Source organism: Chiloscyllium plagiosum, unplaced genomic scaffold (genome assembly GCF_037043375.1).
Source record: "Chiloscyllium plagiosum isolate Xiang-an unplaced genomic scaffold, Cpla_swu_hap1 HiC_scaffold_4, whole genome shotgun sequence".
In the NCBI taxonomy this organism is placed as follows: Eukaryota; Metazoa; Chordata; class Chondrichthyes; order Orectolobiformes; family Hemiscylliidae; genus Chiloscyllium; species Chiloscyllium plagiosum.
Window position 1 is genome coordinate 21,011,806 of NW_028270142.1, and position 12,878 is coordinate 21,024,683.

The following is a 12,878-nucleotide window of genomic DNA, read 5'->3' on the forward strand; positions in this document are numbered from 1 at the left end:
TTGACTAGAAAGCAGTTAATAAACAACCACATTGCTGTGGTCTTGGAGTCACATGTAGGCCAGAGAGGTAAGGATGGCAATTTGCTTCCTTAAAGGACATCAGTGAACCAGATGGGATTTCCTAATCAATAATGATTTCATTGTCATCATTAGACTCTTAATTCCACAATTTTTTAATTGAATTCAAATGCCATCATCTAACATGGGAAGATTCAGACCTGGGCTCCCAGAACATTACCTGGGTTGCTGGGTTAACAACCTAATGATAATGGCGCTAGGCCATTGCCTTCCCTTGCCAGCAGTCAAAGATGTTACCTACTTTGGCACAAGGTCTTTTCCTGGAGAATGATATCCTTACTTAATAGCAGAGTGAAATATCACAATAGAAGGGGATTTTTGGTTGATTTTAATGGGAACATCTTTTCTGTTATTAATATAGGTTGCCTATTGAATAGTGTTTACTTGCTATTGATTTTTGGCTTGTTTGTTACAGTAAGTCTGAACTGATCATGTAATCTTCCCAGGCAGTCACTTGAAATTCAAATATGCTTTCCAAAGTTAGCAGTTGATAATGGGGACAATACCAATTTTGCAATCATTACTTTGTAATCAAACTATGTAACTATCTTAGAATCCTATGTTCTGGTGTTGTGGAGAACTTTATCTTATACGATTTTAAAAAAATATGATGGAACCACCATTTCTTAATCCTATTTAATTATCAAGTGAGGAAAAAAACACTTATTCTAAAATATTTTTCCACATGACACATTTGTTGATGTAATTTCTAACTCAGTAAGTATTTTATTTGAATATCCAATTATAAAACTTTGCTTTATGTCTGCACTGCATATTATTTGGGTGTGCCATTATCAAATATTTAGTTTTGTTCTGATTACTTCTGATCAGGCTTAAACTTGTGATGTATGATGTCAGTATTCGTTTTTGTTGCCACCATGACATTTTAAAAAAAAACTTTCTTCTTTGTAGCGCACAATTAATCTGGCCTTACAAGAACCTTGCACAAATACTTTGACACCCAGGAGCATTTGGATCTGCGCCAAAGTTCATTTGCCAAAAATTATTTACATTCTGCTGTCTTGTTCTAACGTGGAAGCAGTCCAACTTTCTGTAGAAGAGGTGAGTTTTAAAACTGAATTGAAAGTTGCTGACTGGTCAAACGTTGCATAGACAATTTACAGTAAAAATTTTAATGTTGAGTAGAATATGATGGTAAGCACAATCTTCCAATTAGTTTGAGTTTGTGCATTGTTTGGAAATTGGAAATTACATTGCAAGCTTTTTGTTTTGAAAAAAAAAGCTTCTCTGATCTTCGATAAACATGCAGCATGATAGAATAATTCTACCAATCAGCAGATATTCCATTGCATTGCTCAATGTTATTCATCGCCTCATCTGATCTTTGTGTCCTTCCCACTTTATTGCCTCAAATTATTGCTGTTCATTTTTGCTTGTGTCTTTCCTCTGTGTCATCTTCACAGCCACTAATTATTCTGGGAGTAGGCACATTCATGTTGTACTGGGCTCAAGTTTCATGTTCATATATTTAAAAAAAATTAATCCCTCGATTGTCGCCTCACCATAATAGTGGATTGAAACTGCCTCCTCCCCATCTCCAACCACATGGTTTCATCTGATAACTTGCAACTGACTGAAACTTTGTTTTGAGCAGATAGACATTTGCAGTGAATATCTTAAAGAATACATTTTTATTTCAATCATCTTTAAATATCTGTCTCTAATTCCTTATTGTACCTCATCAAAGTCCAAAATTTTCATGCAGCTAAATTGGCGAATTAATAGTACACGTTGTAGGCTATCATAGATTACCACCTTTGTGGCCCGATATCAATACTCCATCAAATGGTGACGCTGTTAGTTTAAAAATCAGAATTTCAGCATCAGCTGTTTGTTGCTGTGTTGTCAGTCATGGAAAAATGCCAAGTCTGGGCTGTACAAGTACATCTCTTATGCAGCATTCAAATAATAGCTTCCAGCAACCAATACTTTTGGTGTGAATTTCCGGCTTTTATTACAAGTCACGCACCTGTCTTCACTAAGTTGAAGGTGCCACACAATTGGACTAATGCTTCATTCCAGGTTTGGAGGGAAGCAGTGTGATATACTATGAAAATCGTTGTGTGCTACTTGAGTTCATCACTGCCGTGGAACTTTTCTCCCATGTTGTATCAAACCAGCTGTCAAAAACACTATTTTGGATCAGCTAGATGCTTTTAAATCAATACATGGTAGCTTTCAAATGTATTGAGGGTTTGGAAACTCCCATCACTTTCCGAAGTCATTTAAATTTTAATGATTGTGAGTGATATTCTGCATGTGTACAGAACTTTCCTGGATAGCAGAGTTGGAGTAAAGTGGTGTTAACAAAGAAGTATATGGCTAGAAGCAAGACTGCAAAACCGGTCCCCATTCTGATATTACAGTAATGTGTGGCTTCAAGATGAGATTGGATATGGAGCAAAGTAGATTATTTACTGATTATGTTCTGGATTTTCATCTCTGGTTTGGGAAATACTTGTTGAGGCATTTCCCTACTTCGCCAAACTGAACCCCTCAGCCCCTCCAATGTTTTCATTTTCTAAGGATATGTACAATGTTAGGGTCTTCTGTCTCCTATGCAGATCCAGGGCAGCATTAATGAAGGGTAGATGCCTCAACTCTCACATTATTCATATCACTCTTTAACCCACCCACACCCAATTTCTTCTATGCATCTTCCTTTGGCATTCAACTAGTCTCCATTGCACAGACTTCATAAACCCTATAATAGCAACAGGATGGAAATGGATGTAAAAGAAAATAAGCATGTAATGATCTGCGAGCCGTCACTCAAGTATGCCACCATTCACACTGCACTGAAAAAAAAAATCCAGCTTCTATGAAAGAAAGTAAAATCCCCTCCTGGTTATTGAGTTGCTAAACCAGGCGTACACAAATTCAGAAACCACATCAAAACCACATTGGAAGTTATAATTAGCCAATTGTGGCTAATGTATTGGTTCAAGGTTTTAAATTTAATTTCCACTTCAGGGTTTATGCACATTTAATCAAGGCTTTTGCACTGTCATAGTCTTGTGGGTCTGCTCTATTGAAGAAAGTACCATCTTTTGAATGAAATGTTAAACTGAGTGTTCTTGCTCTGGGTGTAAAGTAGTGTTTCTCAACCATTTTCATCAATGGCACACTGAGCAAAAGATCTCACTGACTATTCATGGATCTTATACCACCTGTTTTCACGGGCACAGAAAAAGTACTCATCAGAATTATTAGGAAGAATGGTGCTACTATGATATACCAACAAGGGTGTGTCTGTTTGCAATTTGGCGAACTTTGGTCTCTTGTTTGGTTCTATGTTCAACCATCTTCACCTCATGTTTTGCCCCTCAAGTGTTCAAAATCTGATTTCGCAGTTGTATGTAGCAACAGTATCACAGACCTTGCTGCCAATGCTATATGATTGCTTCTTGTGCGTGTGTTTACTTGTTCCATGCCTGTGGGAGCTCATCTGGTTGTGCAGCAATACATGAGTGAGAATGATATTCTAGCCTATTTTCTTTTAGGGCTTCATCTGCACTGATGTGTCATTGATTTTAATTTAGCACTAAATCGGAGGAACCATATGGACTAGTGCCATGTTTTGAGAACCTCTGATGTAAAAGATCCCATTTAATTATTTTGAAGGCCAAGGAAGTTATACCCAATGTCCTGGTCATCATCACAAAAACAAATTGGTGTCATATCAGTTGCTCTTTACGGAAGTTTGCTATTTACAAAATACCAGCTGTTTTCTACATAACAATGACTACCAATCAAAAATACATCTTTGACTGCAAAGTCTGTTTTTAACCAGGACTGCTTACAATTCTGTACACTAGGTCTAGTCTGATGCAATCTCTCAACTGTTGGATGATTACCTCTTCTGACTTGTATTGATTATAGCTCATGACCCTGAAATTGTTCAACCAACCCACAGTTAGGGTCTACCAAAGTTGCCATGTGTGCCTTAATTCATTCTTGGGTTGTTAAACATTATGTTGTGCTTTACATATGCCACTAGCATTTTATCCAACTCACTGTTATATCTGAGCTGTCAGTCTGCTTTACAGTGATGCATGAATTACTGCTCACTCCTCCCACTTTGCTTCACATGCATGCGTCTTGAAGGTATTAAAAATCCTTTTCAAGGGTGAAGGAGGTAGCAAAGCAGAGAGATATAGGAAGGGAATTCTGGATCTGAAGATCTAAGCAACTGAAAAAATGATCTTTGGTGGTGCAGTTAAAAGTGGAGATGTTCAAGAGGCCAAAGTTAAATGACTATAAAGATCTTTGGGATGTGTTCGGCTTTGGAAGGGTAAGGCCATGGAGAGATTTGAAAATACAGAGAAGAATTTTAAAATAAAGATGTCTTGTCTGTGATACTGAGTATAAGTCAGTGAAAGATGAAAGTATTAGAGGTGAAAGGTGAAGAGAACTTGATGCATGTTAATCAATAAGCAGCAGAACTTTGGATGACCTCTGGTTTGTGGAGGGTAGAATGTGGGAGATGAGACAGCAGTGTTGAAGAAGCAAAAGCTTTAAATGAGGGTTTCAGTGCCCAGTGAACTGAGATGGATGAAGTTGGATAATGCTACGGGGATGGAAATAATCTTGATGTAATGAATATTTGGCGAGAAGCTAATTTGTTGATTAAATATGATGTTAAATTTGCCAAAAGATTGGTTTAGTCTCAGACAGCTGCCTTAATGGGTGTTTGGGGGATTGAGACATTGCAAGGGTACAGAGTTTGGACTGCAGATTAAAAACTGTATCTTCAGTCTTCCCAATATTTAGTGGGATAAATTTCTGGTCTTCCATAGGGCCTAGTAACATTTTGATAATTATGGAAACATAATTTATGGAATTGATTTGTGTAGTTAATAACTTGCGCTGATAAGGTACCTCTTTATGGATAAGTGCATTGTGGCTGGGGCAGGTTTTGGGAGGCATTCTAAAACTGAATCTGACCTGTCTGAGGGATTGGGATGGCTGATCATGCGAGAGTTAACCCTGAGATCTTGAGACCCTCTGCTTTGAGCACTTGGAAAGATGATACATCCTATACCATCACTGGGGAGGTGTGGCCTACAACATGATGAGAAAGCAGTGGGACCAGATAGCTGGAGAAGTCTCTGTCTTGAGATAGCATCAATGACCTCAGTAAAAGGTAGAAGATGTTTAATGTCAAGGTCAGTGAATGAATGTTCAATGGCACATACTACACATAACCACTGCTCAATTCATCACATCCTTTATCTTGACTGCTGCAGCCTGTTAATTATGTCGTCATATACACTGCACTTCATCGAGGTATGTTTTATATGAGACTTCCAAAATACCTAGTTTATTCAAACATGATGGGTACAACATCTTTGGCACACCTCTCTTGCAGGTCAAAATAATGCACAACTGGGGGATCTAACCAGAAGATGAAAGGGGTTTCTGAGGAGGAAAATATGCAAATTGTTGCTGAAGCCGTGCAGCATCCCATATTCTTAAAACTATTCTGGCATGCCAGCTGTGGATGGTGTAAGCATGTGCATTTTATTTGCTCTTCTTCCTCTACCACAGCCCATGTCTCTTTAATTTCAGATATTCAAAAACTGCAGTTTGCCTAGGCACTGGTGAAATATCAAGAAAGCAGTGAAGTTGAATATGCACTTTCGCTTAATTTCACAGTCATAGCCACCAGCTCGTACTGACATTGAGCATAAGTTAAAGGATGACACAGAGAAGGGATCCACATCTGGTGAGACAATGGGCACAGTTGTCCTGAAGCACTGGAGAGGGAAAGATTAGCACAGGTGCCAGCTTGTTGGGTGATGAAGTTGCTTGCGAGATTACCTTCAGAAATCACATTTGAGGCTTTTGACAGCTAGGCTACTGAAGAAAGTTAAAGGGTGTATAATGTTTCCAATATAACAAACATTGGCTAACAGGCAGAAAATGATGATTGGAGATCAGGGATTCTTTCTTTACTCCACTAACATTGATGGAGTAGCACAAACTGAAGGGGACATTCAGAGAATACAGAGGAATATAGGAATGAAGAAGGGCTTATGCCCGAAACGTCGATTCTCCTGTTCCCTGGATGCTGCCTGACCTGCTGCGCATTTCCAGCTCTGATCTCCAGCATCTGCAGACCTCACTTTCTCCTCAAAGATTTATAGACAACCCAGCAATAGGTGAAAAGGCAGGTTATGAGAGAAATACAAAACAGATTTACAGAGAGATATTGGTCAGTTAAGTAAGTGGGCAAAACATTGCCAAATGGAGTATAATGTGGAAAAATGCGAAGTTGTTCATATTGGAAGGAAGAATGAAAGAGCAGTATAATTTAAATGTAGAGAAATACCAGAAAACTACTACACAACGAGACTTAGGAGTACTTATACATGAAACACAGAAAGCTAGCACACAGCAGATAATCAGAAAAGCTAACGAAATTTCAAGGAGATTGGATTATAAAATTAGAGAAGTCTTGTTGAAACTGTATAAGGGGCTGATGTGACCACATCTAGAGTATTTCTTCTCTGAGGATTGAGAGTCTTTGGAATTCCTTGGCAGAGAGAACTGTGGAATCGTTCTCATGTATATTTAAGTCTGAGATAAAATCTTGATTAGTAGGGAGCTGAAAGATTACAGGTAAAGGCAGGAAGATGGACCTGAGGATTATCAGATCAGCCATGATCTCTCTAAATGGCAGAGCACGCTCGTGGGGCTGAATGGCCTACTCCTGTTCCTATTTTTCGTAGTCTTAAGGTTCCAAGTCTGTCAAAGTTTGCACGGACAACTGGCATTGAGATGTCGTATGCCAACCAGCCTCAGGCCTTTGCACAGTTTTTGGAGCCCAGACCTTTCAGCAGAGAGAGGACCGAATGCAGCATGCTGGAGCTAACCATGATATGATCGATGCTGTGACTTCCGTAGCTGTGGAAGTTTGGGTTGCTTAACATTCTGTTCGAACGCTTCCTGAATGTGACAGCTCTCCGCAAAACTAATTGAAATTAACTTCATTTTCCTGTCTGCCTCCTGCACCCGTTCTTTCTTTGGCACCGTATCCTGATCCTAGTCACTTGTTTTTTTTTTAATCTCTGTGTCACCGTTGCTGCTTTTCCCAATTATTTTAAATCCGTGTCCTCTGGATCTGGGCCCTACTGCTAGCAGAAACAGTTTGTCTGCACCTTTGTAAGTTTGACCTTCCTCTATTAAAATGCCTCTCCACCTTCTCTGGGATGAACAACTTCAACGTTTGCGTATATAAGTAAAGTCCTCATCACTCAAACAGTTCTTGTAAAGCCGGTGGGTAGAATTGGATCCAATTTGCCACCTGAAGCTGAATCCGTACATTTTTAAAGGGTACAGACAGGAGAGAGAGTTAAGTTAAATTAGTTTATTTTAGCTTCCTCTTCGATTTTCTTTGTTTGTTTTACTTTTACCTTCTGTTCTTTTGAAATAGGCTGTGGTGTAATTTCAACAAACCCTCTGTTTATGAAGTCCAATGTTTTTAAATCACTTGCAACAAACTCATTTTGAGGCTTAAAATCGATATATTGTTTTTTTTTCTTGCTTTCAAGCCTGGGGAGAATGGTTGGCGCCCCTCCCACTTGATGATAACCCGAAGATTGGTTTTCTGTTAAATTATGCTCTAGACTGTAGCCTTTCTAGGTTTTCTCACAGCAAAGTTAAACTGATTTGTCTTTATATCTCTTTTTAAAGCAGGATGTAATACCTTCTCTTTTATCTACAGAAACTCAACTACCCATATTTTACACTGATTTGTGCAGCATCTTCCTCTGTAAAGTCAGATGCAAAGTATTTATTCATTACATTGATAATGCTATCTGCCTCCACCATTTTTGTCCTCAACTTGCCATGTAGGTTAGGTTGGGTGTTTGAGTCTCTTAAAATTTCCAATTTGAACAGTGATGAGAATTTTAAGAAAATTCATCCTTTTTTTTCTGTCTCTCAACTATTTACTACCTTCACGGAAGAGAAATTGAACATGGGAAAGACCATAGCAACATATTCGGTGGGATGTTACTCGTGCCCCCCCTACACATTAACAACACAGAGCTCCTGGGGGTGGTCATCCACAACAAGCATTTTTGGACTCCATGTGGATGCACTGGTTACAAAAGCCCAACAGCATTTCTTCCTCAGACAGCTGAGGAAATTTGGCATGACGGCGAATACCCTTGCCAACTTTTATAGGTGCACCATCGAGAGCATTCTGTCTGGATGGATCACTACCTGGTATGGCAACTGTACTATTCAAGATTGGAGATGGTTATAGAGAGTGGTGAACTCAGCCTGGACAGTCACAAAGGCCAACCTCCCATCTGTAGAATCCATCTACGAGGCCTGCTGTCAAGGAAAGGCTGTCAGCATTCTTAAAGCTCCCTCTCACCCTGGCAATATTTTTCTACTGTCGCTACGATTGGGGAAAAGGTACAGAAGCATCAGCCAATCTCGCAACAGTTTCTATCCTACTGTTGTTAGAATACTGAATGGACTCTCAAACTCTTAACATTCGCCTGTACCTGTGTTTTTGTTTTTGCCGCTGTTACCTATTATTTACTATTTTTGCTATTTAACTCTGATCTGCCTGTATTGCTGACAAGACAAAGCTTTTCACTGTGCCTCGGTACACGTGATTCAGTATGGATAATCCTGGGCTTCACCTGAACTTGCTGACTTTCACTCTATATCCCTTGACTCCCTGAGAGACCAAAAAAGTCTATCTATCTTGGCTCTAAATATATTGAGTTATGGTCCATCCGCAATATTCTAGATTACAGAATTCTAACAATTCACAAATATTATGAATGAAGAAAATTCTCATCACTGTTCAAATTGTCAACCCATTATCCTTAAACTGTGATCCCTGCTGAGTTCCCCAGCCAGGGAAGCTCCTTCACAGCGTTGAATATTTCAGTGGATTATGTCTATTTCATTATGACTGAGATGAGAGAAGTGCACTGTCTTTTTGTAGTCCCCTTGCAATTATACAATAGTTATGAGGCTCTTGCAAGCTGTATAGTTGAGAATGGGGACTTTAGGGAGGATGTAGCACAGGCAACTAATCAAGTGGGAAGAGGAATTAAGAATGTAGGGGGTAGTACAATTAGGGGGATAGATATTCTCTGCAGCTGAGAGCGCTAGTATTAGCTGGTGTATTGCCAACCTAGTGCCAGGCTGAGGGATATTTTCTCAGGGTTGGAGAGAAATGTGTAGTGGGAGGGAAGGAATCCAGTTGTTGTTGGTCACAGTGTTACCCATGACATTGATAAGAATAAGCTAAATTAAAACGTTGCACTGCAAAGTTGTGGATTGCTGGACATGGGAAAATTGGCATAGGTAAATAAATCAGTAAGGGAACTCTGAGTTATGGGAAAAGACAAGAAAATGGAATTGAGGATTATCAGATCAGCATGATCTCCTTGAATGGTGGAGCAGACTTGATCGACTAAATAGTCTACTCCTGTTCCTAAGTCTCTGGTCACGACTATAAAATTGCAATGCAAATTTAATTGTTTTGCACTGTTTCTGATATGGCCAATCATATGTTTCAATATATTTGAGTTGTGAAAATAAAGATCCATCAGCATGATTGTTTAAAATACCATAATTTTTCGGTAGGTTAAGCTGTTTTTCGGTGAATTATACCAAAGAGCAGTGTAGTTGAGAGGAACCTCCAACCCTTTCAATTCCCCCCATTTCGAGAGAGCAGTTGCAAGAGTTTTTCAATGTTCATTATTTCCCCATTATCAGTTACTCCCTTGATGATCTTAAGGTTATGTGCAAAAACTGTTGGCAGCAATCTTCAGTCCACCCCTTCTGTTCCAAGTGCTGCCTTCAGATATATTTAAGATTTTTTGGAAGATTTGATCATGGAATCACAGAAACCCAACAGTATGGAAGCAGACCATTTGGCCCATCGAGTCTACACCAACCCTCTAAAGAGCATCCCAACCCCCTACCCTAACTCTCTATTTACCATGGCTAATCCACCTAGCCTGAATACCTTTGAATTGTGGGAGGAAGCTGGTGCATCTGGAGGAAACCCATGCAGGCACAGGGAGAAAGCACAGACAGTTGCCTGAGTCTGCAATTGAAGCAGGGTCTTTGGCGTTGAGGTAGCAGTGCTAGCCACTGAACCATTATGCCGCTCGTGATGTAAAACACTTCATTAGAATTTCAGTAACAGTGTTGAAATAGAATATTACAATACTGAAGTTTTTAGCAGATGACTACTTACACAAATAAACCTTCAGATGCATTTTTTTAAATGTTGAACAATGTAGAGTCCTGATCTGGACACATTTGGGATGATGGCTGATTTGCTATGCTACTTGTACAAGCTGTTTTGGATATTGCCATTAACCTTCACACATTCTTCTACTTTGCCTGCTTAAGAAGTAGTCTTCTGATTTGAAAAATAAGGGATTTTGGGATGCAGTTGTGGCACTGAGCAACTTCATTGTATAAATGTTTGCAATGTTAGAATTTATTAAGTTGCAAGCATTTGATCTGCATCATTCATCTTCAGCACACTTGAACTGTTTTCAGTTTTGGATTTGGGATTCATAGTGAATGTCATTGAAATAATAAAACATGTGGAAATGCTTGCAGTGCTGTAGGTGGTATTTTTCGTGAACTCTGAACCTTGAAGTGAAGGTACATTTTGTTCCATAACATGGTTATGTGCTGGGTTTTCCTTTTCTTATTTTTTAATGGGGCATGGCCAGGCCAGTATTCGGTCAATCCCTACTTATCCTTCAAAAGGTGAAGGTGAACTGTTGCAACTTCTCATGATTTGGAGATGCCGGTATTGGACTGGGGTGTACAAAGTTACAAATCACACAACACCAGGTTATAGTCCAACAGGTTAAATTGGAAGCACTAGCTTTCGGAGTGACGCTCCTTCATCGGGTGGTGTAGAGTGCACAATTGTAAGACACAGAATTTATTGCAAAAGTTTACAGTGTGATGTAACTGAAATTATACATTGAAAAATACCTTGATTGTTTGCTAAGTCTCTCATCTGTTAGAATGACCATGATAGTTTCACTTCTTTCATACGTAAATCACAAACTTTTTGAAAAGTTACATTCTCAGGTTAACTGTAACAATTGGTGTCAGCGCATATAAGATGTTGAAGGTGTAAGGCCCTATATTCCTTGTCTGTGCCATGTTTAGACCACTTCTAATCTAAAAAGTGAGTTAACAGAGTGTTACATGGCTTCATGCAGTTTTTGAGCAAAGTACAATGTAACTCTGCAAGTACAAATTCACCCCACAAACGTGTATGTGCATGTGGGTTTTTATGGGTTTGTGTGTGTCTGGGGTGGGGGTTTGTGAGTGTCTGTGAGAGAGAGAGAGAGAGAGAGAGAGAGAGTATATGTGTGTGTAAAGTGGTTTAAGTCTGTGAGAGGATGTGTGTGTATGTGGTGCAATAGTGGTCACCTGTAGTGTGACATGAACTCAAGGTTCTGGTTGAGGCCTTACCTATGGGTCCTGAATCTCCCAGGAGCCGAAAACCTATGCCATGTTCTTCGCGACCTGCAACACATTATCAATGAGGATGAGCACCTCGCTAAGACCTTCCCCACACCTCCACTGCTCGCCTTTAAACAACCGCCAAACCTCAAAAAAATCATTGTTTGTAGCAAACTGCCCGGTTTTCAGGACAACTCCACACAACCCTGTCACGGTAAGTGGTGCAAGATGTGTCAGAGTGTGGACATAAATACCACCATTACGCGTGGGAGCACCTCCCACCATGTATGTGGCATGTACTCATGTGACTCAGCCAACATTGTCTATCTCATACTCTGCAGGCAAGGATGCCCTGGTGAATTCATTGGTGAATACATTGGTGAAATCGAGCAAAGGCTATAGCAACGGATGAATGGGCACTACACAACAATCAACACTTCAGCGTTCCAGGACATTCGACTTTCGACCTTCAGGTGACCATCCTCCAGGGCGGACTTCGGGGCAGGTAGCAGTGAAAAGTGGCTGAGCAGAGGCAGATAGCTAAGTTCGGTACCCATAGGGAGGGCCTCAACTGGGACCTTGGGTTCATGTCACACTACAGGTGACCACCATTGCAACACACACCCCAACTGAGGAGAGGCAAAGGCCGAGTGATGTTATCTGAGTGGACTGCAATGGCCTCATGGTATTATTGCTAAACTATTAATCTAGAGTTAATGTTCTGGGGATCTTGGTTGGAATCCTGCCACGGTAGATGGTGGAATTTGAATTCCAAAAAATCTGGAGTTAAGAGTCTAATGACCATGAAATCATTGGCGCTTGTTCACTAATGTCCCTTTAGGGAAGGATACTGCCATCCTTACCTGGTTTGGCCTACATGTGACTCCAGACTCTAGCAATGTGTGATTGACTCTCAACTGCCCATTGGGCAATTTAAGGATGGGCAATAAATGCTGGCCCAGCTAGTGTCATCCTCATCCTTTCTCTGAATGAATTTTTAAAAATTGAATAACACTGAGAAGTATTCTACTGAGTTCACTACATGGCCTTCATTCTGGTAAAGTCACTACAGTGTAATCCTTATCAGCTCATGAATGATCTTTATTAGTCGGGGCTCATGTCATTTTGAGTTATGTGCAGCTGATGTGCAAAATACCTTTTAAAGGATATGTTCATGGTGTTACCATTATATATCATGTGACTTAGTAGTACAAAGCTCGGTCTCAATCTTACTGAGTTATGTTCTTTTGCAGCATGACATACTGAGTGAACTGTGCAACAATCCACCCAAATTGTTT

The 12,878-nt window shown here is 39.9% G+C and overlaps 1 protein-coding gene across 6 annotated transcripts in view; it reads left to right on the top strand.

The window, feature by feature from the left end:
- Positions 1-12,878, top strand: part of rbbp8 (retinoblastoma binding protein 8) — a 171,554-nt gene that overhangs the window by 19,800 nt on the left and 138,876 nt on the right. For 3 of the 6 annotated variants that reach the window (XM_087986033.1, XM_087986030.1, XM_087986028.1), the window contains exons 3-4: positions 991-1,140; positions 11,922-12,053. The exons of 1 other annotated variant lie outside the window; for it this stretch is intronic. The gene's annotated coding sequence lies outside the window, so the exon portion shown is untranslated. The remainder of the gene's footprint in view (positions 1-990; positions 1,141-11,921; positions 12,054-12,878) is intronic. 2 more of the 6 variants (XM_087986032.1, XM_087986034.1) reach the window with 2 other exon arrangements.